The following is a 27,357-nucleotide window of genomic DNA, read 5'->3' as shown; positions in this document are numbered from 1 at the left end:
GCCTCAAACGGCTCCAAATATCCACTTGCAGATTCTACAAAAAGAGTGTTTCCAAACTTCTCTATCAATTGGTAGGTTCAACTCTGTGAGTTGAATGAACTCATCACAAAGAAGTTTCTGAGAATCCTTCTCTCTAGTTTTTATGTGAAGATATTTCCTTTTCCAACGTAGGCCTCAAAGCGCTCCAAATAAACACTTGCAGATTCTACAAAAGGAGTGTTTCAAAACTGTTCTATCAAAGGGAACGTTCAAGTCTGTGAGTTGAATGTACTCATCACACAGATGTTTCTCAGAATGCTTCTGTCTAGTTTTTAGTTGAAGAGATTTCATTTCCCAGCATAGGCCTCAAAGCGCTCCAAATATCCACTTGCAGAATCTACGAAAAGAGTGTTTCAAAGCTGCTCTTTCAAAAGCAAGGTTCAAGTCTGTGTGTTGAATGCACTCATCCGAAAGAAGTTTCTGAGAATGCTTCTGTCTAGTTCTTACGTGAAGATATTTCCTTTTCCAGCTTAGGCCACAAAGCGCTCCAAATAAACACTTGCAAATTCTACAAAAGGAGTGTTTCAAAAGAGTTCTATCAAAAGGCACGTTCAAGTCTGTGAGTTGAATGCACTTATCATACCGAAGTTTCCTGGAATGCTTGTGTCTAATTTTTATGTGAAGACATTTCCTTTTCCAGCAGAGGCCTCAAAACACTCCAAATATCCACTTGCAGATTCTACAAAAAGAGTGTTTCAAAACTGCTCTATCAAAAGCAAGCTTCAACACTGTGAGTAGAATGCACTCATCACAAAGAAGTTTCTGAGAATGCTTCTGTCTAGTTTTTATGTGAAGATATTTCCTTTTCCAACATAGGCCTCAAAGCGCTCCAAATAAACACTTGCAGATTCTACAAAAGGAGTGTTTCGAAACTGCTCTTTCAAGAGGAACGTTCAAGTCTGTGAGTTGAATGCACTCATCACACAGAAGTTTCTGAGAATGCTTCTGTCTACTTTTTATGTGAAGATGTTTCCTTTTCCAGCATAGGCCTCCAAACGCTCCAAATATCCTCTTGCAGATTCTACAAAAAGAGTGTTTCAAAACTGTTCTATCAAAAGGAAGGTTCAACTCTGTGAGTTGAATGAATGCATCATGAAGAACTTTCTGAGAATGCTTCTCTGTAGTTTTTAGGTGAAGATATTCCAAAACCCAGCACAGGCCTCGAAGTGCTCCAAATAACCACTTGCAGATTTTACCAAAAGAGTGTTTCAAAACTGCTCTTTCTATAGGTAAGTTCAAGTCTGTGAGTTGAATGCACTCAACACAAAGAAGTTTCTAAGAAGGCTTCTGTTCAGTTTTTATGTGAAGATATTTCCTTTTCCAGCATAGGCCTCAAACGGCTCCAAATATCCACTTGCAGATTCTACAAAAAGAGTGTTTCCAAACTTCTCTATCAATTGGTAGGTTCAACTCTGTGAGTTGAATGAAGTCATCACAAAGAAGTTTCTGAGAATCCTTCTCTCTAGTTTTTATGTGAAGATATTTCCTTTTCCAGCGTAGGCCTCAAAGCACTCCAAGTAAACACATGCAGATTCTACAAAAGGAGTGTTTCAAAACTGTTCTATCAAAGGGAACGTTCAAGTCTGTGAGTTGAATGTACTCATCACACAGATGTTTCTCAGAATGCTTCTGTCTAGTTTTTAGGTGAAGAGATTTCATTTCCCAGCATAGGCCTCAAAGCGCTCCAAATATCCACTTGCAGAATCTACGAAAAGAGTGTTTCAAAGCTGCTCTTTCAAAAGCAAAGTTCAAGTCTGTGTGTTGAATGCACTCATCCGAAAGAAGTTTCTGAGAATGCTTCTGTCTAGTTCTTACGTGAAGATATTTATTTTTCCAGCTTAGGCCTCAAAGCGCTCCAAATAAACACTTGCAAATTCTACAAAAGGAGTGTTTCAAAAGAGTTCTATCAAAAGGAACGTTCAAGTCTGTGAGTTGAATGCACTTATCATACCGAAGTTTCCTGGAATGCTTGTGTCTAGATTTTATGTGAAGACATTTCCTTTTCCAGCAGAGGCCTCAAAGCACTCCAAATATCCACTTGCAGATTCTACAAAAAGAGTGTTTCAAAACTGCTCTATCAAAAGCAAGCTTCAACACTGTGAGTAGAATGCACTCATCACAAAGAAGTTTCTGAGAATGCTTCTGTCTAGTTTTTATGTGAAGATATTTCCTTTTCCAACATAGGCCTCAAAGCGCTCCAAATAAACACTTGCAGATTCTACAAAAGGAGTGTTTCGAAACTGCTCTTTCAAGAGGAACGTTCAAGTCTGTGAGTTGAATGCACTCATCACACAGAAGTTTCTGAGAATGCTTCTGTCTAGTTTTTATGTGAAGATGTTTCCTTTTCCAGCATAGGCCTCCAAACGCTCCAAATATCCTCTTGCAGATTCTACAAAAAGAGTGTTTCAAAACTGTTCTATCAAAAGGAAGGTTCAACTCTGTGAGTTGAATGAATGCATCATGAAGAACTTTCTGAGAATGCTTCTCTGTAGTTTTTAGGTGAAGATATTCCAAAACCCAGCACAGGCCTCGAAGTGCTCCAAATAACCACTGCAGATTTTACCAAAAGAGTGTTTCAAAACTGCTCTTTCTATAGGGAAGTTCAAGTCTGTGAGTTGAATGCACTCAACACAAAGAAGTTTCTGAGAATGCTTCTGTTCAGTTTTTATGTGAAGATATTTCCTTTTCCAGCATAGGCCTCAAACGGCTCCAAATATCCACTTGCAGATTCTACAAAAAGAGTGTTTCCAAACTTCTCTATCAATTGGTAGGTTCAACTCTGTGAGTTGAATGAAGTCATCACAAAGAAGTTTCTGAGAATCCTTCTCTCTAGTTTTTATGTGAAGATATTTCCTTTTCCAGCGTAGGCCTCAAAGCGCTCCGAATAAACACTTGCAGATTCTACAAACTTAATGTTTCAAAACTGTTCTATCAAAGGGAACGTTCAAGTCTGTGAGTTGAATGTACTCATCACACAGATGTTTCTCAGAATGCTTCTGTCTAGTTTTTAGGTGAAGAGATTTCATTTCCCAGCATAGGCCTCAAAGCGCTCCAAATATCCACTTGCAGATTCTACAAGAAGAGTGTTTCCAAACTGCTCTTTCAAAAGGAAGCTTCAGGTCTGTGAGTTGAATGCACTCATCACAAAGAAGTTTCTGAGAATGCTTCCGTCTAGTTTCTATATGAAGATATTTCCTTTTCCAACATAGGCCCCAAAGTGCTCCAAATAAACCCTTGCAGATTCTACAAAAGGAGTGTTTCAAAACTGCTCTTTCTATAGGTAAGTTCAAGTCTGTGAGTTGAATGCACTCAACACAAAGAAGTTTCTGAGAATGCTTCTGTTCAGTTTTTATGTGAAGATATTTCCTTTTCCAGCATAGGCCTCAAACGGCTCCAAATATCCACTTGCAGATTCTACAAAAAGAGTGTTTCCAAACTTCTCTATCAATTGGTAGGTTCAACTCTGTGAGTTGAATGAACTCATCACAAAGAAGTTTCTGAGAATCCTTCTCTCTAGTTTTTATGTGAAGATATTTCCTTTTCCAACGTAGGCCTCAAAGCGCTCCAAATAAACACTTGCAGATTCTACAAAAGGAGTGTTTCAAAACTGTTCTATCAAAGGGAACGTTCAAGTCTGTGAGTTGAATGTACTCATCACACAGATGTTTCTCAGAATGCTTCTGTCTAGTTTTTAGTTGAAGAGATTTCATTTCCCAGCATAGGCCTCAAAGCGCTCCAAATATCCACTTGCAGAATCTACGAAAAGAGTGTTTCAAAGCTGCTCTTTCAAAAGCAAGGTTCAAGTCTGTGTGTTGAATGCACTCATCCGAAAGAAGTTTCTGAGAATGCTTCTGTCTAGTTCTTACGTGAAGATATTTCCTTTTCCAGCTTAGGCCTCAAAGCGCTCCAAATAAACACTTGCAAATTCTACAAAAGGAGTGTTTCAAAAGAGTTCTATCAAAAGGCACGTTCAAGTCTGTGAGTTGAATGCACTTATCATACCGAAGTTTCCTGGAATGCTTGTGTCTAGTTTTTATGTGAAGACATTTCCTTTTCCAGCAGAGGCCTCAAAACACTCCAAATATCCACTTGCAGATTCTACAAAAAGAGTGTTTCAAAACTGCTCTATCAAAAGCAAGCTTCAACACTGTGAGTAGAATGCACTCATCACAAAGAAGTTTCTGAGAATGCTTCTGTCTAGTTTTTATGTGAAGATATTTCCTTTTCCAACATAGGCCTCAAAGCGCTCCAAATAAACACTTGCAGATTCTACAAAAGGAGTGTTTCGAAACTGCTCTTTCAAGAGGAACGTTCAAGTCTGTGAGTTGAATGCACTCATCACACAGAAGTTTCTGAGAATGCTTCTGTCTAGTTTTTATGTGAAGATGTTTCCTTTTCCAGCATAGGCCTCCAAACGCTCCAAATATCCTCTTGCAGATTCTACAAAAAGAGTGTTTCAAAACTGTTCTATCAAAAGGAAGGTTCAACTCTGTGAGTTGAATGAATGCATCATGAAGAACTTTCTGAGAATGCTTCTCTGTAGTTTTTAGGTGAAGATATTCCAAAACCCAGCACAGGCCTCGAAGTGCTCCAAATAACCACTTGCAGATTTTACCAAAAGAGTGTTTCAAAACTGCTCTTTCTATAGGGAAGTTCAAGTCTGTGAGTTGAATGCACTCAACACAAAGAAGTTTCTGAGAATGCTTCTGTTCAGTTTTTATGTGAAGATATTTCCTTTTCCAGCATAGGCCTCAAACGGCTCCAAATATCCACTTGCAGATTCTACAAAAAGAGTGTTTCCAAACTTCTCTATCAATTGGTAGGTTCAACTCTGTGAGTTGAATGAAGTCATCACAAAGAAGTTTCTGAGAATCCTTCTCTCTAGTTTTTATGTGAAGATATTTCCTTTTCCAGCGTAGGCCTCAAAGCGCTCCGAATAAACACTTGCAGATTCTACAAACTTAATGTTTCAAAACTGTTCTATCAAAGGGAACGTTCAAGTCTGTGAGTTGAATGTACTCATCACACAAATGTTTCTCAGAATGCTTCTGTCTAGTTTTTAGGTGAAGAGATTTCATTTCCCAGCATAGGCCTCAAAGCGCTCCAAATATCCACTTGCAGATTCTACAAGAAGAGTGTTTCCAAACTGCTCTTTCAAAAGGAAGCTTCAAGTCTGTGAGTTGAATGCACTCATCACAAAGAAGTTTCTGAGAATGCTTCCGTCTAGTTTCTATATGAAGATATTTCCTTTTCCAACATAGGCCCCAAAGTGCTCCAAATAAACCCTTGCAGATTCTACAAAAGGAGTGTTTCAAAACTGCTCTTTCTATAGGTAAGTTCAAGTCTGTGAGTTGAATGCACTCAACACAAAGAAGTTTCTGAGAATGCTTCTGTTCAGTTTTTATGTGAAGATATTTCCTTTTCCAGCATAGGCCTCAAACGGCTCCAAATATCCACTTGCAGATTCTACAAAAAGAGTGTTTCCAAACTTCTCTATCAATTGGTAGGTTCAACTCTGTGAGTTGAATGAACTCATCACAAAGAAGTTTCTGAGAATCCTTCTCTCTAGTTTTTATGTGAAGATATTTCCTTTTCCAACATAGGCCTCAAAGCGCTCCAAATAAACACATGCAGATTCTACAAAAGGAGTGTTTCAAAACTGTTCTATCAAAGGGAACGTTCAAGTCTGTGAGTTGAATGTACTCATCACACAGATGTTTCTCAGAATGCTTCTGTCTAGTTTTTAGTTGAAGAGATTTCATTTCCCAGCATAGGCCTCAAAGCGCTCCAAATATCCACTTGCAGAATCTACGAAAAGAGTGTTTCAAAGCTGCTCTTTCAAAAGCAAGGTTCAAGTCTGTGTGTTGAATGCACTCATCCGAAAGAAGTTTCTGAGAATGCTTCTGTCTAGTTCTTACGTGAAGATATTTCCTTTTCCAGCTTAGGCCACAAAGCGCTCCAAATAAACACTTGCAAATTCTACAAAAGGAGTGTTTCAAAAGAGTTCTATCAAAAGGCACGTTCAAGTCTGTGAGTTGAATGCACTTATCATACCGAAGTTTCCTGGAATGCTTGTGTCTAATTTTTATGTGAAGACATTTCCTTTTCCAGCAGAGGCCTCAAAACACTCCAAATATCCACTTGCAGATTCTACAAAAAGAGTGTTTCAAAACTGCTCTATCAAAAGCAAGCTTCAACACTGTGAGTAGAATGCACTCATCACAAAGAAGTTTCTGAGAATGCTTCTGTCTAGTTTTTATGTGAAGATATTTCCTTTTCCAACATAGGCCTCAAAGCGCTCCAAATAAACACTTGCAGATTCTACAAAAGGAGTGTTTCGAAACTGCTCTTTCAAGAGGAACGTTCAAGTCTGTGAGTTGAATGCACTCATCACACAGAAGTTTCTGAGAATGCTTCTGTCTACTTTTTATGTGAAGATGTTTCCTTTTCCAGCATAGGCCTCCAAACGCTCCAAATATCCTCTTGCAGATTCTACAAAAAGAGTGTTTCAAAACTGTTCTATCAAAAGGAAGGTTCAACTCTGTGAGTTGAATGAATGCATCATGAAGAACTTTCTGAGAATGCTTCTCTGTAGTTTTTAGGTGAAGATATTCCAAAACCCAGCACAGGCCTCGAAGTGCTCCAAATAACCACTTGCAGATTTTACCAAAAGAGTGTTTCAAAACTGCTCTTTCTATAGGTAAGTTCAAGTCTGTGAGTTGAATGCACTCAACACAAAGAAGTTTCTAAGAAGGCTTCTGTTCAGTTTTTATGTGAAGATATTTCCTTTTCCAGCATAGGCCTCAAACGGCTCCAAATATCCACTTGCAGATTCTACAAGAAGAGTGTTTCCAAACTGCTCTTTCAAAAGGAAGCTTCAAGTCTGTGAGTTGAATGCACTCATCACAAAGAAGTTTCTGAGAATGCTTCCGTCTAGTTTCTATATGAAGATATTTCCTTTTCCAACATAGGCCCCAAAGTGCTCCAAATAAACCCTTGCAGATTCTACAAAAGGAGTGTTTCAAAACTGCTCTTTCTATAGGTAAGTTCAAGTCTGTGAGTTGAATGCACTCAACACAAAGAAGTTTCTGAGAATGCTTCTGTTCAGTTTTTATGTGAAGATATTTCCTTTTCCAGCATAGGCCTCAAACGGCTCCAAATATCCACTTGCAGATTCTACAAAAAGAGTGTTTCCAAACTTCTCTATCAATTGGTAGGTTCAACTCTGTGAGTTGAATGAACTCATCACAAAGAAGTTTCTGAGAATCCTTCTCTCTAGTTTTTATGTGAAGATATTTCCTTTTCCAACATAGGCCTCAAAGCGCTCCAAATAAACACATGCAGATTCTACAAAAGGAGTGTTTCAAAACTGTTCTATCAAAGGGAACGTTCAAGTCTGTGAGTTGAATGTACTCATCACACAGATGTTTCTCAGAATGCTTCTGTCTAGTTTTTAGGTGAAGAGATTTCATTTCCCAGCATAGGCCTCAAAGCGCTCCAAATATCCACTTGCAGAATCTACGAAAAGAGTGTTTCAAAGCTGCTCTTTCAAAAGCAAGGTTCAAGTCTGTGTGTTGAATGCACTCATCCGAAAGAAGTTTCTGAGAATGCTTCTGTCTAGTTCTTACGTGAAGATATTTCCTTTTCCAGCTTAGGCCACAAAGCGCTCCAAATAAACACTTGCAAATTCTACAAAAGGAGTGTTTCAAAAGAGTTCTATCAAAAGGCACGTTCAAGTCTGTGAGTTGAATGCACTTATCATACCGAAGTTTCCTGGAATGCTTGTGTCTAATTTTTATGTGAAGACATTTCCTTTTCCAGCAGAGGCCTCAAAACACTCCAAATATCCACTTGCAGATTCTACAAAAAGAGTGTTTCAAAACTGCTCTATCAAAAGCAAGCTTCAACACTGTGAGTAGAATGCACTCATCACAAAGAAGTTTCTGAGAATGCTTCTGTCTAGTTTTTATGTGAAGATATTTCCTTTTCCAACATAGGCCTCAAAGCGCTCCAAATAAACACTTGCAGATTCTACAAAAGGAGTGTTTCGAAACTGCTCTTTCAAGAGGAACGTTCAAGTCTGTGAGTTGAATGCACTCATCACACAGAAGTTTCTGAGAATGCTTCTGTCTACTTTTTATGTGAAGATGTTTCCTTTTCCAGCATAGGCCTCCAAACGCTCCAAATATCCTCTTGCAGATTCTACAAAAAGAGTGTTTCAAAACTGTTCTATCAAAAGGAAGGTTCAACTCTGTGAGTTGAATGAATGCATCATGAAGAACTTTCTGAGAATGCTTCTCTGTAGTTTTTAGGTGAAGATATTCCAAAACCCAGCACAGGCCTCGAAGTGCTCCAAATAACCACTTGCAGATTTTACCAAAAGAGTGTTTCAAAACTGCTCTTTCTATAGGGAAGTTCAAGTCTGTGAGTTGAATGCACTCAACACAAAGAAGTTTCTGAGAATGCTTCTGTTCAGTTTTTATGTGAAGATATTTCCTTTTCCAGCATAGGCCTCAAACGGCTCCAAATATCCACTTGCAGATTCTACAAAAAGAGTGTTTCCAAACTTCTCTATCAATTGGTAGGTTCAACTCTGTGAGTTGAATGAAGTCATCACAAAGAAGTTTCTGAGAATCCTTCTCTCTAGTTTTTATGTGAAGATATTTCCTTTTCCAGCGTAGGCCTCAAAGCGCTCCGAATAAACACTTGCAGATTCTACAAACTTAATGTTTCAAAACTGTTCTATCAAAGGGAACGTTCAAGTCTGTGAGTTGAATGTACTCATCACACAAATGTTTCTCAGAATGCTTCTGTCTAGTTTTTAGGTGAAGAGATTTCATTTCCCAGCATAGGCCTCAAAGCGCTCCAAATATCCACTTGCAGATTCTACAAGAAGAGTGTTTCCAAACTGCTCTTTCAAAAGGAAGCTTCAAGTCTGTGAGTTGAATGCACTCATCACAAAGAAGTTTCTGAGAATGCTTCCGTCTAGTTTCTATATGAAGATATTTCCTTTTCCAACATAGGCCCCAAAGTGCTCCAAATAAACCCTTGCAGATTCTACAAAAGGAGTGTTTCAAAACTGCTCTTTCTATAGGTAAGTTCAAGTCTGTGAGTTGAATGCACTCAACACAAAGAAGTTTCTGAGAATGCTTCTGTTCAGTTTTTATGTGAAGATATTTCCTTTTCCAGCATAGGCCTCAAACGGCTCCAAATATCCACTTGCAGATTCTACAAAAAGAGTGTTTCCAAACTTCTCTATCAATTGGTAGGTTCAACTCTGTGAGTTGAATGAACTCATCACAAAGAAGTTTCTGAGAATCCTTCTCTCTAGTTTTTATGTGAAGATATTTCCTTTTCCAACATAGGCCTCAAAGCGCTCCAAATAAACACATGCAGATTCTACAAAAGGAGTGTTTCAAAACTGTTCTATCAAAGGGAACGTTCAAGTCTGTGAGTTGAATGTACTCATCACACAGATGTTTCTCAGAATGCTTCTGTCTAGTTTTTAGGTGAAGAGATTTCATTTCCCAGCATAGGCCTCAAAGCGCTCCAAATATCCACTTGCAGAATCTACGAAAAGAGTGTTTCAAAGCTGCTCTTTCAAAAGCAAGGTTCAAGTCTGTGTGTTGAATGCACTCATCCGAAAGAAGTTTCTGAGAATGCTTCTGTCTACTTCTTACGTGAAGATATTTCCTTTTCCAGCTTAGGCCACAAAGCGCTCCAAATAAACACTTGCAAATTCTACAAAAGGAGTGTTTCAAAAGAGTTCTATCAAAAGGCACGTTCAAGTCTGTGAGTTGAATGCACTTATCATACCGAAGTTTCCTGGAATGCTTGTGTCTAGTTTTTATGTGAAGACATTTCCTTTTCCAGCAGAGGCCTCAAAACACTCCAAATATCCACTTGCAGATTCTACAAAAAGAGTGTTTCAAAACTGCTCTATCAAAAGCAAGCTTCAACACTGTGAGTAGAATGCACTCATCACAAAGAAGTTTCTGAGAATGCTTCTGTCTAGTTTTTATGTGAAGATATTTCCTTTTCCAACATAGGCCTCAAAGCGCTCCAAATAAACACTTGCAGATTCTACAAAAGGAGTGTTTCGAAACTGCTCTTTCAAGAGGAACGTTCAAGTCTGTGAGTTGAATGCACTCATCACACAGAAGTTTCTGAGAATGCTTCTGTCTAGTTTTTATGTGAAGATGTTTCCTTTTCCAGCATAGGCCTCCAAACGCTCCAAATATCCTCTTGCAGATTCTACAAAAAGAGTGTTTCAAAACTGTTCTATCAAAAGGAAGGTTCAACTCTGTGAGTTGAATGAATGCATCATGAAGAACTTTCTGAGAATGCTTCTCTGTAGTTTTTAGGTGAAGATATTCCAAAACCCAGCACAGGCCTCGAAGTGCTCCAAATAACCACTTGCAGATTTTACCAAAAGAGTGTTTCAAAACTGCTCTTTCTATAGGGAAGTTCAAGTCTGTGAGTTGAATGCACTCAACACAAAGAAGTTTCTGAGAATGCTTCTGTTCAGTTTTTATGTGAAGATATTTCCTTTTCCAGCATAGGCCTCAAACGGCTCCAAATATCCACTTGCAGATTCTACAAAAAGAGTGTTTCCAAACTTCTCTATCAATTGGTAGGTTCAACTCTGTGAGTTGAATGAAGTCATCACAAAGAAGTTTCTGAGAATCCTTCTCTCTAGTTTTTATGTGAAGATATTTCCTTTTCCAGCGTAGGCCTCAAAGCGCTCCGAATAAACACTTGCAGATTCTACAAACTTAATGTTTCAAAACTGTTCTATCAAAGGGAACGTTCAAGTCTGTGAGTTGAATGTACTCATCACACAAATGTTTCTCAGAATGCTTCTGTCTAGTTTTTAGGTGAAGAGATTTCATTTCCCAGCATAGGCCTCAAAGCGCTCCAAATATCCACTTGCAGATTCTACAAGAAGAGTGTTTCCAAACTGCTCTTTCAAAAGGAAGCTTCAAGTCTGTGAGTTGAATGCACTCATCACAAAGAAGTTTCTGAGAATGCTTCCGTCTAGTTTCTATATGAAGATATTTCCTTTTCCAACATAGGCCCCAAAGTGCTCCAAATAAACCCTTGCAGATTCTACAAAAGGAGTGTTTCAAAACTGCTCTTTCTATAGGTAAGTTCAAGTCTGTGAGTTGAATGCACTCAACACAAAGAAGTTTCTGAGAATGCTTCTGTTCAGTTTTTATGTGAAGATATTTCCTTTTCCAGCATAGGCCTCAAACGGCTCCAAATATCCACTTGCAGATTCTACAAAAAGAGTGTTTCCAAACTTCTCTATCAATTGGTAGGTTCAACTCTGTGAGTTGAATGAACTCATCACAAAGAAGTTTCTGAGAATCCTTCTCTCTAGTTTTTATGTGAAGATATTTCCTTTTCCAACATAGGCCTCAAAGCGCTCCAAATAAACACATGCAGATTCTACAAAAGGAGTGTTTCAAAACTGTTCTATCAAAGGGAACGTTCAAGTCTGTGAGTTGAATGTACTCATCACACAGATGTTTCTCAGAATGCTTCTGTCTAGTTTTTAGTTGAAGAGATTTCATTTCCCAGCATAGGCCTCAAAGCGCTCCAAATATCCACTTGCAGAATCTACGAAAAGAGTGTTTCAAAGCTGCTCTTTCAAAAGCAAGGTTCAAGTCTGTGTGTTGAATGCACTCATCCGAAAGAAGTTTCTGAGAATGCTTCTGTCTAGTTCTTACGTGAAGATATTTCCTTTTCCAGCTTAGGCCACAAAGCGCTCCAAATAAACACTTGCAAATTCTACAAAAGGAGTGTTTCAAAAGAGTTCTATCAAAAGGCACGTTCAAGTCTGTGAGTTGAATGCACTTATCATACCGAAGTTTCCTGGAATGCTTGTGTCTAATTTTTATGTGAAGACATTTCCTTTTCCAGCAGAGGCCTCAAAACACTCCAAATATCCACTTGCAGATTCTACAAAAAGAGTGTTTCAAAACTGCTCTATCAAAAGCAAGCTTCAACACTGTGAGTAGAATGCACTCATCACAAAGAAGTTTCTGAGAATGCTTCTGTCTAGTTTTTATGTGAAGATATTTCCTTTTCCAACATAGGCCTCAAAGCGCTCCAAATAAACACTTGCAGATTCTACAAAAGGAGTGTTTCGAAACTGCTCTTTCAAGAGGAACGTTCAAGTCTGTGAGTTGAATGCACTCATCACACAGAAGTTTCTGAGAATGCTTCTGTCTACTTTTTATGTGAAGATGTTTCCTTTTCCAGCATAGGCCTCCAAACGCTCCAAATATCCTCTTGCAGATTCTACAAAAAGAGTGTTTCAAAACTGTTCTATCAAAAGGAAGGTTCAACTCTGTGAGTTGAATGAATGCATCATGAAGAACTTTCTGAGAATGCTTCTCTGTAGTTTTTAGGTGAAGATATTCCAAAACCCAGCACAGGCCTCGAAGTGCTCCAAATAACCACTTGCAGATTTTACCAAAAGAGTGTTTCAAAACTGCTCTTTCTATAGGTAAGTTCAAGTCTGTGAGTTGAATGCACTCAACACAAAGAAGTTTCTAAGAAGGCTTCTGTTCAGTTTTTATGTGAAGATATTTCCTTTTCCAGCATAGGCCTCAAACGGCTCCAAATATCCACTTGCAGATTCTACAAGAAGAGTGTTTCCAAACTGCTCTTTCAAAAGGAAGCTTCAAGTCTGTGAGTTGAATGCACTCATCACAAAGAAGTTTCTGAGAATGCTTCCGTCTAGTTTCTATATGAAGATATTTCCTTTTCCAACATAGGCCCCAAAGTGCTCCAAATAAACCCTTGCAGATTCTACAAAAGGAGTGTTTCAAAACTGCTCTTTCTATAGGTAAGTTCAAGTCTGTGAGTTGAATGCACTCAACACAAAGAAGTTTCTGAGAATGCTTCTGTTCAGTTTTTATGTGAAGATATTTCCTTTTCCAGCATAGGCCTCAAACGGCTCCAAATATCCACTTGCAGATTCTACAAAAAGAGTGTTTCCAAACTTCTCTATCAATTGGTAGGTTCAACTCTGTGAGTTGAATGAACTCATCACAAAGAAGTTTCTGAGAATCCTTCTCTCTAGTTTTTATGTGAAGATATTTCCTTTTCCAACATAGGCCTCAAAGCGCTCCAAATAAACACATGCAGATTCTACAAAAGGAGTGTTTCAAAACTGTTCTATCAAAGGGAACGTTCAAGTCTGTGAGTTGAATGTACTCATCACACAGATGTTTCTCAGAATGCTTCTGTCTAGTTTTTAGGTGAAGAGATTTCATTTCCCAGCATAGGCCTCAAAGCGCTCCAAATATCCACTTGCAGAATCTACGAAAAGAGTGTTTCAAAGCTGCTCTTTCAAAAGCAAGGTTCAAGTCTGTGTGTTGAATGCACTCATCCGAAAGAAGTTTCTGAGAATGCTTCTGTCTAGTTCTTACGTGAAGATATTTCCTTTTCCAGCTTAGGCCACAAAGCGCTCCAAATAAACACTTGCAAATTCTACAAAAGGAGTGTTTCAAAAGAGTTCTATCAAAAGGCACGTTCAAGTCTGTGAGTTGAATGCACTTATCATACCGAAGTTTCCTGGAATGCTTGTGTCTAATTTTTATGTGAAGACATTTCCTTTTCCAGCAGAGGCCTCAAAACACTCCAAATATCCACTTGCAGATTCTACAAAAAGAGTGTTTCAAAACTGCTCTATCAAAAGCAAGCTTCAACACTGTGAGTAGAATGCACTCATCACAAAGAAGTTTCTGAGAATGCTTCTGTCTAGTTTTTATGTGAAGATATTTCCTTTTCCAACATAGGCCTCAAAGCGCTCCAAATAAACACTTGCAGATTCTACAAAAGGAGTGTTTCGAAACTGCTCTTTCAAGAGGAACGTTCAAGTCTGTGAGTTGAATGCACTCATCACACAGAAGTTTCTGAGAATGCTTCTGTCTACTTTTTATGTGAAGATGTTTCCTTTTCCAGCATAGGCCTCCAAACGCTCCAAATATCCTCTTGCAGATTCTACAAAAAGAGTGTTTCAAAACTGTTCTATCAAAAGGAAGGTTCAACTCTGTGAGTTGAATGAATGCATCATGAAGAACTTTCTGAGAATGCTTCTCTGTAGTTTTTAGGTGAAGATATTCCAAAACCCAGCACAGGCCTCGAAGTGCTCCAAATAACCACTTGCAGATTTTACCAAAAGAGTGTTTCAAAACTGCTCTTTCTATAGGGAAGTTCAAGTCTGTGAGTTGAATGCACTCAACACAAAGAAGTTTCTGAGAATGCTTCTGTTCAGTTTTTATGTGAAGATATTTCCTTTTCCAGCATAGGCCTCAAACGGCTCCAAATATCCACTTGCAGATTCTACAAAAAGAGTGTTTCCAAACTTCTCTATCAATTGGTAGGTTCAACTCTGTGAGTTGAATGAAGTCATCACAAAGAAGTTTCTGAGAATCCTTCTCTCTAGTTTTTATGTGAAGATATTTCCTTTTCCAGCGTAGGCCTCAAAGCGCTCCGAATAAACACTTGCAGATTCTACAAACTTAATGTTTCAAAACTGTTCTATCAAAGGGAACGTTCAAGTCTGTGAGTTGAATGTACTCATCACACAAATGTTTCTCAGAATGCTTCTGTCTAGTTTTTAGGTGAAGAGATTTCATTTCCCAGCATAGGCCTCAAAGCGCTCCAAATATCCACTTGCAGATTCTACAAGAAGAGTGTTTCCAAACTGCTCTTTCAAAAGGAAGCTTCAAGTCTGTGAGTTGAATGCACTCATCACAAAGAAGTTTCTGAGAATGCTTCCGTCTAGTTTCTATATGAAGATATTTCCTTTTCCAACATAGGCCCCAAAGTGCTCCAAATAAACCCTTGCAGATTCTACAAAAGGAGTGTTTCAAAACTGCTCTTTCTATAGGTAAGTTCAAGTCTGTGAGTTGAATGCACTCAACACAAAGAAGTTTCTGAGAATGCTTCTGTTCAGTTTTTATGTGAAGATATTTCCTTTTCCAGCATAGGCCTCAAACGGCTCCAAATATCCACTTGCAGATTCTACAAAAAGAGTGTTTCCAAACTTCTCTATCAATTGGTAGGTTCAACTCTGTGAGTTGAATGAACTCATCACAAAGAAGTTTCTGAGAATCCTTCTCTCTAGTTTTTATGTGAAGATATTTCCTTTTCCAACATAGGCCTCAAAGCGCTCCAAATAAACACATGCAGATTCTACAAAAGGAGTGTTTCAAAACTGTTCTATCAAAGGGAACGTTCAAGTCTGTGAGTTGAATGTACTCATCACACAGATGTTTCTCAGAATGCTTCTGTCTAGTTTTTAGGTGAAGAGATTTCATTTCCCAGCATAGGCCTCAAAGCGCTCCAAATATCCACTTGCAGAATCTACGAAAAGAGTGTTTCAAAGCTGCTCTTTCAAAAGCAAGGTTCAAGTCTGTGTGTTGAATGCACTCATCCGAAAGAAGTTTCTGAGAATGCTTCTGTCTACTTCTTACGTGAAGATATTTCCTTTTCCAGCTTAGGCCACAAAGCGCTCCAAATAAACACTTGCAAATTCTACAAAAGGAGTGTTTCAAAAGAGTTCTATCAAAAGGCACGTTCAAGTCTGTGAGTTGAATGCACTTATCATACCGAAGTTTCCTGGAATGCTTGTGTCTAATTTTTATGTGAAGACATTTCCTTTTCCAGCAGAGGCCTCAAAACACTCCAAATATCCACTTGCAGATTCTACAAAAAGAGTGTTTCAAAACTGCTCTATCAAAAGCAAGCTTCAACACTGTGAGTAGAATGCACTCATCACAAAGAAGTTTCTGAGAATGCTTCTGTCTAGTTTTTATGTGAAGATATTTCCTTTTCCAACATAGGCCTCAAAGCGCTCCAAATAAACACTTGCAGATTCTACAAAAGGAGTGTTTCGAAACTGCTCTTTCAAGAGGAACGTTCAAGTCTGTGAGTTGAATGCACTCATCACACAGAAGTTTCTGAGAATGCTTCTGTCTACTTTTTATGTGAAGATGTTTCCTTTTCCAGCATAGGCCTCCAAACGCTCCAAATATCCTCTTGCAGATTCTACAAAAAGAGTGTTTCAAAACTGTTCTATCAAAAGGAAGGTTCAACTCTGTGAGTTGAATGAATGCATCATGAAGAACTTTCTGAGAATGCTTCTCTGTAGTTTTTAGGTGAAGATATTCCAAAACCCAGCACAGGCCTCGAAGTGCTCCAAATAACCACTTGCAGATTTTACCAAAAGAGTGTTTCAAAACTGCTCTTTCTATAGGTAAGTTCAAGTCTGTGAGTTGAATGCACTCAACACAAAGAAGTTTCTAAGAAGGCTTCTGTTCAGTTTTTATGTGAAGATATTTCCTTTTCCAGCATAGGCCTCAAACGGCTCCAAATATCCACTTGCAGATTCTACAAAAAGAGTGTTTCCAAACTTCTCTATCAATTGGTAGGTTCAACTCTGTGAGTTGAATGAAGTCATCACAAAGAAGTTTCTGAGAATCCTTCTCTCTAGTTTTTATGTGAAGATATTTCCTTTTCCAGCGTAGGCCTCAAAGCACTCCAAGTAAACACATGCAGATTCTACAAAAGGAGTGTTTCAAAACTGTTCTATCAAAGGGAACGTTCAAGTCTGTGAGTTGAATGTACTCATCACACAGATGTTTCTCAGAATGCTTCTGTCTAGTTTTTAGGTGAAGAGATTTCATTTCCCAGCATAGGCCTCAAAGCGCTCCAAATATCCACTTGCAGAATCTACGAAAAGAGTGTTTCAAAGCTGCTCTTTCAAAAGCAAAGTTCAAGTCTGTGTGTTGAATGCACTCATCCGAAAGAAGTTTCTGAGAATGCTTCTGTCTAGTTCTTACGTGAAGATATTTATTTTTCCAGCTTAGGCCTCAAAGCGCTCCAAATAAACACTTGCAAATTCTACAAAAGGAGTGTTTCAAAAGAGTTCTATCAAAAGGAACGTTCAAGTCTGTGAGTTGAATGCACTTATCATACCGAAGTTTCCTGGAATGCTTGTGTCTAGTTTTTATGTGAAGACATTTCCTTTTCCAGCAGAGGCCTCAAAGCACTCCAAATATCCACTTGCAGATTCTACAAAAAGAGTGTTTCAAAACTGCTCTATCAAAAGCAAGCTTCAACACTGTGAGTAGAATGCACTCATCACAAAGAAGTTTCTGAGAATGCTTCTGTCTAGTTTTTATGTGAAGATATTTCCTTTTCCAACATAGGCCTCAAAGCGCTCCAAATAAACACTTGCAGATTCTACAAAAGGAGTGTTTCGAAACTGCTCTTTCAAGAGGAACGTTCAAGTCTGTGAGTTGAATGCACTCATCACACAGAAGTTTCTGAGAATGCTTCTGTCTAGTTTTTATGTGAAGATGTTTCCTTTTCCAGCATAGGCCTCCAAACGCCCCAAATATCCTCTTGCAGATTCTACAAAAAGAGTGTTTCAAAACTGTTCTATCAAAAGGAAGGTTCAACTCTGTGAGTTGAATGAATGCATCATGAAGAACTTTCTGAGAATGCTTCTCTGTAGTTTTTAGGTGAAGATATTCCAAAACCCAGCACAGGCCTCGAAGTGCTCCAAATAACCACTTGCAGATTTTACCAAAAGAGTGTTTCAAAACTGCTCTTTCTATAGGGAAGTTCAAGTCTGTGAGTTGAATGCACTCAACACAAAGAAGTTTCTGAGAATGCTTCTGTTCAGTTTTTATGTGAAGATATTTCCTTTTCCAGCATAGGCCTCAAACGGCTCCAAATATCCACTTGCAGATTCTACAAAAAGAGTGTTTCCAAACTTCTCTATCAATTGGTAGGTTCAACTCTGTGAGTTGAATGAAGTCATCACAAAGAAGTTTCTGAGAATCCTTCTCTCTAGTTTTTATGTGAAGATATTTCCTTTTCCAGCGTAGGCCTCAAAGCGCTCCGAATAAACACTTGCAGATTCTACAAACTTAATGTTTCAAAACTGTTCTATCAAAGGGAACGTTCAAGTCTGTGAGTTGAATGTACTCATCACACAAATGTTTCTCAGAATGCTTCTGTCTAGTTTTTAGGTGAAGAGATTTCATTTCCCAGCATAGGCCTCAAAGCGCTCCAAATATCCACTTGCAGATTCTACAAGAAGAGTGTTTCCAAACTGCTCTTTCAAAAGGAAGCTTCAAGTCTGTGAGTTGAATGCACTCATCACAAAGAAGTTTCTGAGAATGCTTCCGTCTAGTTTCTATATGAAGATATTTCCTTTTCCAACATAGGCCCCAAAGTGCTCCAAATAAACCCTTGCAGATTTTACCAAAAGAGTGTTTCAAAACTGCTCTTTCTATAGGTAAGTTCAAGTCTGTGAGTTGAATGCACTCAACACAAAGAAGTTTCTAAGAAGGCTTCTGTTCAGTTTTTATGTGAAGATATTTCCTTTTCCAGCATAGGCCTCAAACGGCTCCAAATATCCACTTGCAGATTCTACAAAAAGAGTGTTTCCAAACTTCTCTATCAATTGGTAGGTTCAACTCTGTGAGTTGAATGAAGTCATCACAAAGAAGTTTCTGAGAATCCTTCTCTCTAGTTTTTATGTGAAGATATTTCCTTTTCCAGCGTAGGCCTCAAAGCACTCCAAGTAAACACATGCAGATTCTACAAAAGGAGTGTTTCAAAACTGTTCTATCAAAGGGAACGTTCAAGTCTGTGAGTTGAATGTACTCATCACACAGATGTTTCTCAGAATGCTTCTGTCTAGTTTTTAGGTGAAGAGATTTCATTTCCCAGCATAGGCCTCAAAGCGCTCCAAATATCCACTTGCAGAATCTACGAAAAGAGTGTTTCAAAGCTGCTCTTTCAAAAGCAAAGTTCAAGTCTGTGTGTTGAATGCACTCATCCGAAAGAAGTTTCTGAGAATGCTTCTGTCTAGTTCTTACGTGAAGATATTTATTTTTCCAGCTTAGGCCTCAAAGCGCTCCAAATAAACACTTGCAAATTCTACAAAAGGAGTGTTTCAAAAGAGTTCTATCAAAAGGAACGTTCAAGTCTGTGAGTTGAATGCACTTATCATACCGAAGTTTCCTGGAATGCTTGTGTCTAGTTTTTATGTGAAGACATTTCCTTTTCCAGCAGAGGCCTCAAAGCACTCCAAATATCCACTTGCAGATTCTACAAAAAGAGTGTTTCAAAACTGCTCTATCAAAAGCAAGCTTCAACACTGTGAGTAGAATGCACTCATCACAAAGAAGTTTCTGAGAATGCTTCTGTCTAGTTTTTATGTGAAGATATTTCCTTTTCCAACATAGGCCTCAAAGCGCTCCAAATAAACACTTGCAGATTCTACAAAAGGAGTGTTTCGAAACTGCTCTTTCAAGAGGAACGTTCAAGTCTGTGAGTTGAATGCACTCATCACACAGAAGTTTCTGAGAATGCTTCTGTCTAGTTTTTATGTGAAGATGTTTCCTTTTCCAGCATAGGCCTCCAAACGCCCCAAATATCCTCTTGCAGATTCTACAAAAAGAGTGTTTCAAAACTGTTCTATCAAAAGGAAGGTTCAACTCTGTGAGTTGAATGAATGCATCATGAAGAACTTTCTGAGAATGCTTCTCTGTAGTTTTTAGGTGAAGATATTCCAAAACCCAGCACAGGCCTCGAAGTGCTCCAAATAACCACTTGCAGATTTTACCAAAAGAGTGTTTCAAAACTGCTCTTTCTATAGGGAAGTTCAAGTCTGTGAGTTGAATGCACTCAACACAAAGAAGTTTCTGAGAATGCTTCTGTTCAGTTTTTATGTGAAGATATTTCCTTTTCCAGCATAGGCCTCAAACGGCTCCAAATATCCACTTGCAGATTCTACAAAAAGAGTGTTTCCAAACTTCTCTATCAATTGGTAGGTTCAACTCTGTGAGTTGAATGAAGTCATCACAAAGAAGTTTCTGAGAATCCTTCTCTCTAGTTTTTATGTGAAGATATTTCCTTTTCCAGCGTAGGCCTCAAAGCGCTCCGAATAAACACTTGCAGATTCTACAAACTTAATGTTTCAAAACTGTTCTATCAAAGGGAACGTTCAAGTCTGTGAGTTGAATGTACTCATCACACAAATGTTTCTCAGAATGCTTCTGTCTAGTTTTTAGGTGAAGAGATTTCATTTCCCAGCATAGGCCTCAAAGCGCTCCAAATATCCACTTGCAGATTCTACAAGAAGAGTGTTTCCAAACTGCTCTTTCAAAAGGAAGCTTCAAGTCTGTGAGTTGAATGCACTCATCACAAAGAAGTTTCTGAGAATGCTTCCGTCTAGTTTCTATATGAAGATATTTCCTTTTCCAACATAGGCCCCAAAGTGCTCCAAATAAACCCTTGCAGATTCTACAAAAGGAGTGTTTCAAAACTGCTCTTTCTATAGGTAAGTTCAAGTCTGTGAGTTGAATGCACTCAACACAAAGAAGTTTCTGAGAATGCTTCTGTTCAGTTTTTATGTGAAGATATTTCCTTTTCCAGCATAGGCCTCAAACGGCTCCAAATATCCACTTGCAGATTCTACAAAAAGAGTGTTTCCAAACTTCTCTATCAATTGGTAGGTTCAACTCTGTGAGTTGAATGAACTCATCACAAAGAAGTTTCTGAGAATCCTTCTCTCTAGTTTTTATGTGAAGATATTTCCTTTTCCAACATAGGCCTCAAAGCGCTCCAAATAAACACATGCAGATTCTACAAAAGGAGTGTTTCAAAACTGTTCTATCAAAGGGAACGTTCAAGTCTGTGAGTTGAATGTACTCATCACACAGATGTTTCTCAGAATGCTTCTGTCTAGTTTTTAGGTGAAGAGATTTCATTTCCCAGCATAGGCCTCAAAGCGCTCCAAATATCCACTTGCAGAATCTACGAAAAGAGTGTTTCAAAGCTGCTCTTTCAAAAGCAAGGTTCAAGTCTGTGTGTTGAATGCACTCATCCGAAAGAAGTTTCTGAGAATGCTTCTGTCTAGTTCTTACGTGAAGATATTTCCTTTTCCAGCTTAGGCCACAAAGCGCTCCAAATAAACACTTGCAAATTCTACAAAAGGAGTGTTTCAAAAGAGTTCTATCAAAAGGCACGTTCAAGTCTGTGAGTTGAATGCACTTATCATACCGAAGTTTCCTGGAATGCTTGTGTCTAATTTTTATGTGAAGACATTTCCTTTTCCAGCAGAGGCCTCAAAACACTCCAAATATCCACTTGCAGATTCTACAAAAAGAGTGTTTCAAAACTGCTCTATCAAAAGCAAGCTTCAACACTGTGAGTAGAATGCACTCATCACAAAGAAGTTTCTGAGAATGCTTCTGTCTAGTTTTTATGTGAAGATATTTCCTTTTCCAACATAGGCCTCAAAGCGCTCCAAATAAACACTTGCAGATTCTACAAAAGGAGTGTTTCGAAACTGCTCTTTCAAGAGGAACGTTCAAGTCTGTGAGTTGAATGCACTCATCACACAGAAGTTTCTGAGAATGCTTCTGTCTACTTTTTATGTGAAGATGTTTCCTTTTCCAGCATAGGCCTCCAAACGCTCCAAATATCCTCTTGCAGATTCTACAAAAAGAGTGTTTCAAAACTGTTCTATCAAAAGGAAGGTTCAACTCTGTGAGTTGAATGAATGCATCATGAAGAACTTTCTGAGAATGCTTCTCTGTAGTTTTTAGGTGAAGATATTCCAAAACCCAGCACAGGCCTCGAAGTGCTCCAAATAACCACTTGCAGATTTTACCAAAAGAGTGTTTCAAAACTGCTCTTTCTATAGGTAAGTTCAAGTCTGTGAGTTGAATGCACTCAACACAAAGAAGTTTCTAAGAAGGCTTCTGTTCAGTTTTTATGTGAAGATATTTCCTTTTCCAGCATAGGCCTCAAACGGCTCCAAATATCCACTTGCAGATTCTACAAAAAGAGTGTTTCCAAACTTCTCTATCAATTGGTAGGTTCAACTCTGTGAGTTGAATGAAGTCATCACAAAGAAGTTTCTGAGAATCCTTCTCTCTAGTTTTTATGTGAAGATATTTCCTTTTCCAGCGTAGGCCTCAAAGCACTCCAAGTAAACACATGCAGATTCTACAAAAGGAGTGTTTCAAAACTGTTCTATCAAAGGGAACGTTCAAGTCTGTGAGTTGAATGTACTCATCACACAGATGTTTCTCAGAATGCTTCTGTCTAGTTTTTAGGTGAAGAGATTTCATTTCCCAGCATAGGCCTCAAAGCGCTCCAAATATCCACTTGCAGAATCTACGAAAAGAGTGTTTCAAAGCTGCTCTTTCAAAAGCAAAGTTCAAGTCTGTGTGTTGAATGCACTCATCCGAAAGAAGTTTCTGAGAATGCTTCTGTCTAGTTCTTACGTGAAGATATTTATTTTTCCAGCTTAGGCCTCAAAGCGCTCCAAATAAACACTTGCAAATTCTACAAAAGGAGTGTTTCAAAAGAGTTCTATCAAAAGGAACGTTCAAGTCTGTGAGTTGAATGCACTTATCATACCGAAGTTTCCTGGAATGCTTGTGTCTAGTTTTTATGTGAAGACATTTCCTTTTCCAGCAGAGGCCTCAAAGCACTCCAAATATCCACTTGCAGATTCTACAAAAAGAGTGTTTCAAAACTGCTCTATCAAAAGCAAGCTTCAACACTGTGAGTAGAATGCACTCATCACAAAGAAGTTTCTGAGAATGCTTCTGTCTAGTTTTTATGTGAAGATATTTCCTTTTCCAACATAGGCCTCAAAGCGCTCCAAATAAACACTTGCAGATTCTACAAAAGGAGTGTTTCGAAACTGCTCTTTCAAGAGGAACGTTCAAGTCTGTGAGTTGAATGCACTCATCACACAGAAGTTTCTGAGAATGCTTCTGTCTAGTTTTTATGTGAAGATGTTTCCTTTTCCAGCATAGGCCTCCAAACGCCCCAAATATCCTCTTGCAGATTCTACAAAAAGAGTGTTTCAAAACTGTTCTATCAAAAGGAAGGTTCAACTCTGTGAGTTGAATGAATGCATCATGAAGAACTTTCTGAGAATGCTTCTCTGTAGTTTTTAGGTGAAGATATTCCAAAACCCAGCACAGGCCTCGAAGTGCTCCAAATAACCACTTGCAGATTTTACCAAAAGAGTGTTTCAAAACTGCTCTTTCTATAGGGAAGTTCAAGTCTGTGAGTTGAATGCACTCAACACAAAGAAGTTTCTGAGAATGCTTCTGTTCAGTTTTTATGTGAAGATATTTCCTTTTCCAGCATAGGCCTCAAACGGCTCCAAATATCCACTTGCAGATTCTACAAAAAGAGTGTTTCCAAACTTCTCTATCAATTGGTAGGTTCAACTCTGTGAGTTGAATGAAGTCATCACAAAGAAGTTTCTGAGAATCCTTCTCTCTAGTTTTTATGTGAAGATATTTCCTTTTCCAGCGTAGGCCTCAAAGCGCTCCGAATAAACACTTGCAGATTCTACAAACTTAATGTTTCAAAACTGTTCTATCAAAGGGAACGTTCAAGTCTGTGAGTTGAATGTACTCATCACACAGATGTTTCTCAGAATGCTTCTGTCTAGTTTTTAGGTGAAGAGATTTCATTTCCCAGCATAGGCCTCAAAGCGCTCCAAATATCCACTTGCAGATTCTACAAGACGAGTGTTTACAAACTGCTCTTTCAAAAGGAAGCTTCAAGTCTGTGAGTTGAATGCACTCATCACAAAGAAGTTTCTGAGAATGCTTCCGTCTAGTTTCTATATGAAGATATTTCCTTTTCCAACATAGGCCCCAAAGTGCTCCAAATAAACCCTTGCAGATTCTACAAAAGGAGTGTTTCAAAACTGCTCTTTCTATAGGTAAGTTCAAGTCTGTGAGTTGAATGCACTCAACACAAAGAAGTTTCTGAGAATGCTTCTGTTCAGTTTTTATGGGAAGATATTTCCTTTTCCAGCATAGGCCTCAAACGGCTCCAAATATCCACTTGCAGATTCTACAAAAAGAGTGTTTCCAAACTTCTCTATCAATTGGTAGGTTCAACTCTGTGAGTTGAATGAACTCATCACAAAGAAGTTTCTGAGAATCCTTCTCTCTAGTTTTTATGTGAAGATATTTCCTTTTCCAGCGTAGGCCTCAAAGCGCTCCAAATAAACACATGCAGATTCTACAAAAGGAGTGTTTCAAAACTGTTCTATCAAAGGGAACGTTCAAGTCTGTGAGTTGAATGTACTCATCACACAGATGTTTCTCAGAATGCTTCTGTCTAGTTTTTAGGTGAAGAGATTTCATTTCCCAGCATAGGCCTCAAAGCGCTCCAAATATCCACTTGCAGAATCTACGAAAAGAGTGTTTCAAAGCTGCTCTTTCAAAAGCAGGGTTCAAGTCTGTGTGTTGAATGCACTCATCCGAAAGAAGTTTCTGAGAATGCTTCTGTCTAGTTCTTACGTGAAGATATTTCCTTTTCCAGCTTAGGCCTCAAAGCGCTCCAAATAAACACTTGCAAATTCTACAAAAGGAGTGTTTCAAAAGAGTTCTATCAAAAGGCACGTTCAAGTCTGTGAGTTGAATGCACTTATCATACCGAAGTTTCCTGGAATGCTTGTGTCTAGTTTTTATGTGAAGACATTTCCTTTTCCAGCAGAGGCCTCAAAACACTCCAAATATCCACTTGCAGATTCTACAAAAAGAGTGTTTCAAAACTGCTCTATCAAAAGCAAGCTTCAACACTGTGAGTAGAATGCACTCATCACAAAGAAGTTTCTGAGAATGCTTCTGTCTAGTTTTTATGTGAAGATATTTCCTTTTCCAACATAGGCCTCAAAGCGCTCCAAATAAACACTTGCAGATTCTACAAAAGGAGTGTTTCGAAACTGCTCTTTCAAGAGGAACGTTCAAGTCTGTGAGTTGAATGCACTCATCACACAGAAGTTTCTGAGAATGCTTCTGTCTAGTTTTTATGTGAAGATGTTTCCTTTTCCAGCATAGGCCTCCAAACGCTCCAAATATCCTCTTGCAGATTCTACAAAAAGAGTGTTTCAAAACTGTTCTATCAAAAGGAAGGTTCAACTCTGTGAGTTGAATGAATGCATCATGAAGAACTTTCTGAGAATGCTTCTCTGTAGTTTTTAGGTGAAGATATTCCAAAACCCAGCACAGGCCTCGAAGTGCTCCAAATAACCACTTGCAGATTTTACCAAAAGAGTGTTTCCAAACTGCTCTTTCAAAAGGAAGCTTCAAGTCTGTGAGTTGAATGCACTCATCACAAAGAAGTTTCTGAGAATGCTTCCGTCTAGTTTCTATATGAAGATATTTCCTTTTCCAACATAGGCCCCAAAGTGCTCCAAATAAACCCTTGCAGATTCTACAAAAGGAGTGTTTCAAAACTGCTCTTTCTATAGGTAAGTTCAAGTCTGTGAGTTGAATGCACTCAACACAAAGAAGTTTCTGAGAATGCTTCTGTTCAGTTTTTATGTGAAGATATTTCCTTTTCCAGCATAGGCCTCAAACGGCTCCAAATATCCACTTGCAGATTCTACAAAAAGAGTGTTTCCAAACTTCTCTATCAATTGGTAGGTTCAACTCTGTGAGTTGAATGAACTCATCACAAAGAAGTTTCTGAGAATCCTTCTCTCTAGTTTTTATGTGAAGATATTTCCTTTTCCAACATAGGCCTCAAAGCGCTCCAAATAAACACATGCAGATTCTACAAAAGGAGTGTTTCAAAACTGTTCTATCAAAGGGAACGTTCAAGTCTGTGAGTTGAATGTACTCATCACACAGATGTTTCTCAGAATGCTTCTGTCTAGTTTTTAGTTGAAGAGATTTCATTTCCCAGCATAGGCCTCAAAGCGCTCCAAATATCCACTTGCAGAATCTACGAAAAGAGTGTTTCAAAGCTGCTCTTTCAAAAGCAAGGTTCAAGTCTGTGTGTTGAATGCACTCATCCGAAAGAAGTTTCTGAGAATGCTTCTGTCTAGTTCTTACGTGAAGATATTTCCTTTTCCAGCTTAGGCCTCAAAGCGCTCCAAATAAACACTTGCAAATTCTACAAAAGGAGTGTTTCAAAAGAGTTCTATCAAAAGGCACGTTCAAGTCTGTGAGTTGAATGCACTTATCATACCGAAGTTTCCTGGAATGCTTGTGTCTAATTTTTATGTGAAGACATTTCCTTTTCCAGCAGAGGCCTCAAAACACTCCAAATATCCACTTGCAGATTCTACAAAAAGAGTGTTTCAAAACTGCTCTATCAAAAGCAAGCTTCAACACTGTGAGTAGAATGCACTCATCACAAAGAAGTTTCTGAGAATGCTTCTGTCTAGTTTTTATGTGAAGATATTTCCTTTTCCAACATAGGCCTCAAAGCGCTCCAAATAAACACTTGCAGATTCTACAAAAGGAGTGTTTCGAAACTGCTCTTTCAAGAGGAACGTTCAAGTCTGTGAGTTGAATGCACTCATCACACAGAAGTTTCTGAGAATGCTTCTGTCTACTTTTTATGTGAAGATGTTTCCTTTTCCAGCATAGGCCTCCAAACGCTCCAAATATCCTCTTGCAGATTCTACAAAAAGAGTGTTTCAAAACTGTTCTATCAAAAGGAAGGTTCAACTCTGTGAGTTGAATGAATGCATCATGAAGAACTTTCTGAGAATGCTTCTCTGTAGTTTTTAGGTGAAGATATTCCAAAACCCAGCACAGGCCTCGAAGTGCTCCAAATAACCACTTGCAGATTTTACCAAAAGAGTGTTTCAAAACTGCTCTTTCTATAGGTAAGTTCAAGTCTGTGAGTTGAATGCACTCAACACAAAGAAGTTTCTAAGAAGGCTTCTGTTCAGTTTTTATGTGAAGATATTTCCTTTTCCAGCATAGGCCTCAAACGGCTCCAAATATCCACTTGCAGATTCTACAAAAAGAGTGTTTCCAAACTTCTCTATCAATTGGTAGGTTCAACTCTGTGAGTTGAATGAAGTCATCACAAAGAAGTTTCTGAGAATCCTTCTCTCTAGTTTTTATGTGAAGATATTTCCTTTTCCAGCGTAGGCCTCAAAGCACTCCAAGTAAACACATGCAGATTCTACAAAAGGAGTGTTTCAAAACTGTTCTATCAAAGGGAACGTTCAAGTCTGTGAGTTGAATGTACTCATCACACAGATGTTTCTCAGAATGCTTCTGTCTAGTTTTTAGGTGAAGAGATTTCATTTCCCAGCATAGGCCTCAAAGCGCTCCAAATATCCACTTGCAGAATCTACGAAAAGAGTGTTTCAAAGCTGCTCTTTCAAAAGCAAAGTTCAAGTCTGTGTGTTGAATGCACTCATCCGAAAGAAGTTTCTGAGAATGCTTCTGTCTAGTTCTTACGTGAAGATATTTATTTTTCCAGCTT

The sequence above is a fragment of the Pongo abelii genome, chromosome 12, assembly GCF_028885655.2.
Source record: "Pongo abelii isolate AG06213 chromosome 12, NHGRI_mPonAbe1-v2.0_pri, whole genome shotgun sequence".
NCBI lineage: Eukaryota > Metazoa > Chordata > Mammalia > Primates > Hominidae > Pongo > Pongo abelii.
This window is presented reverse-complemented; position numbering follows the sequence as displayed.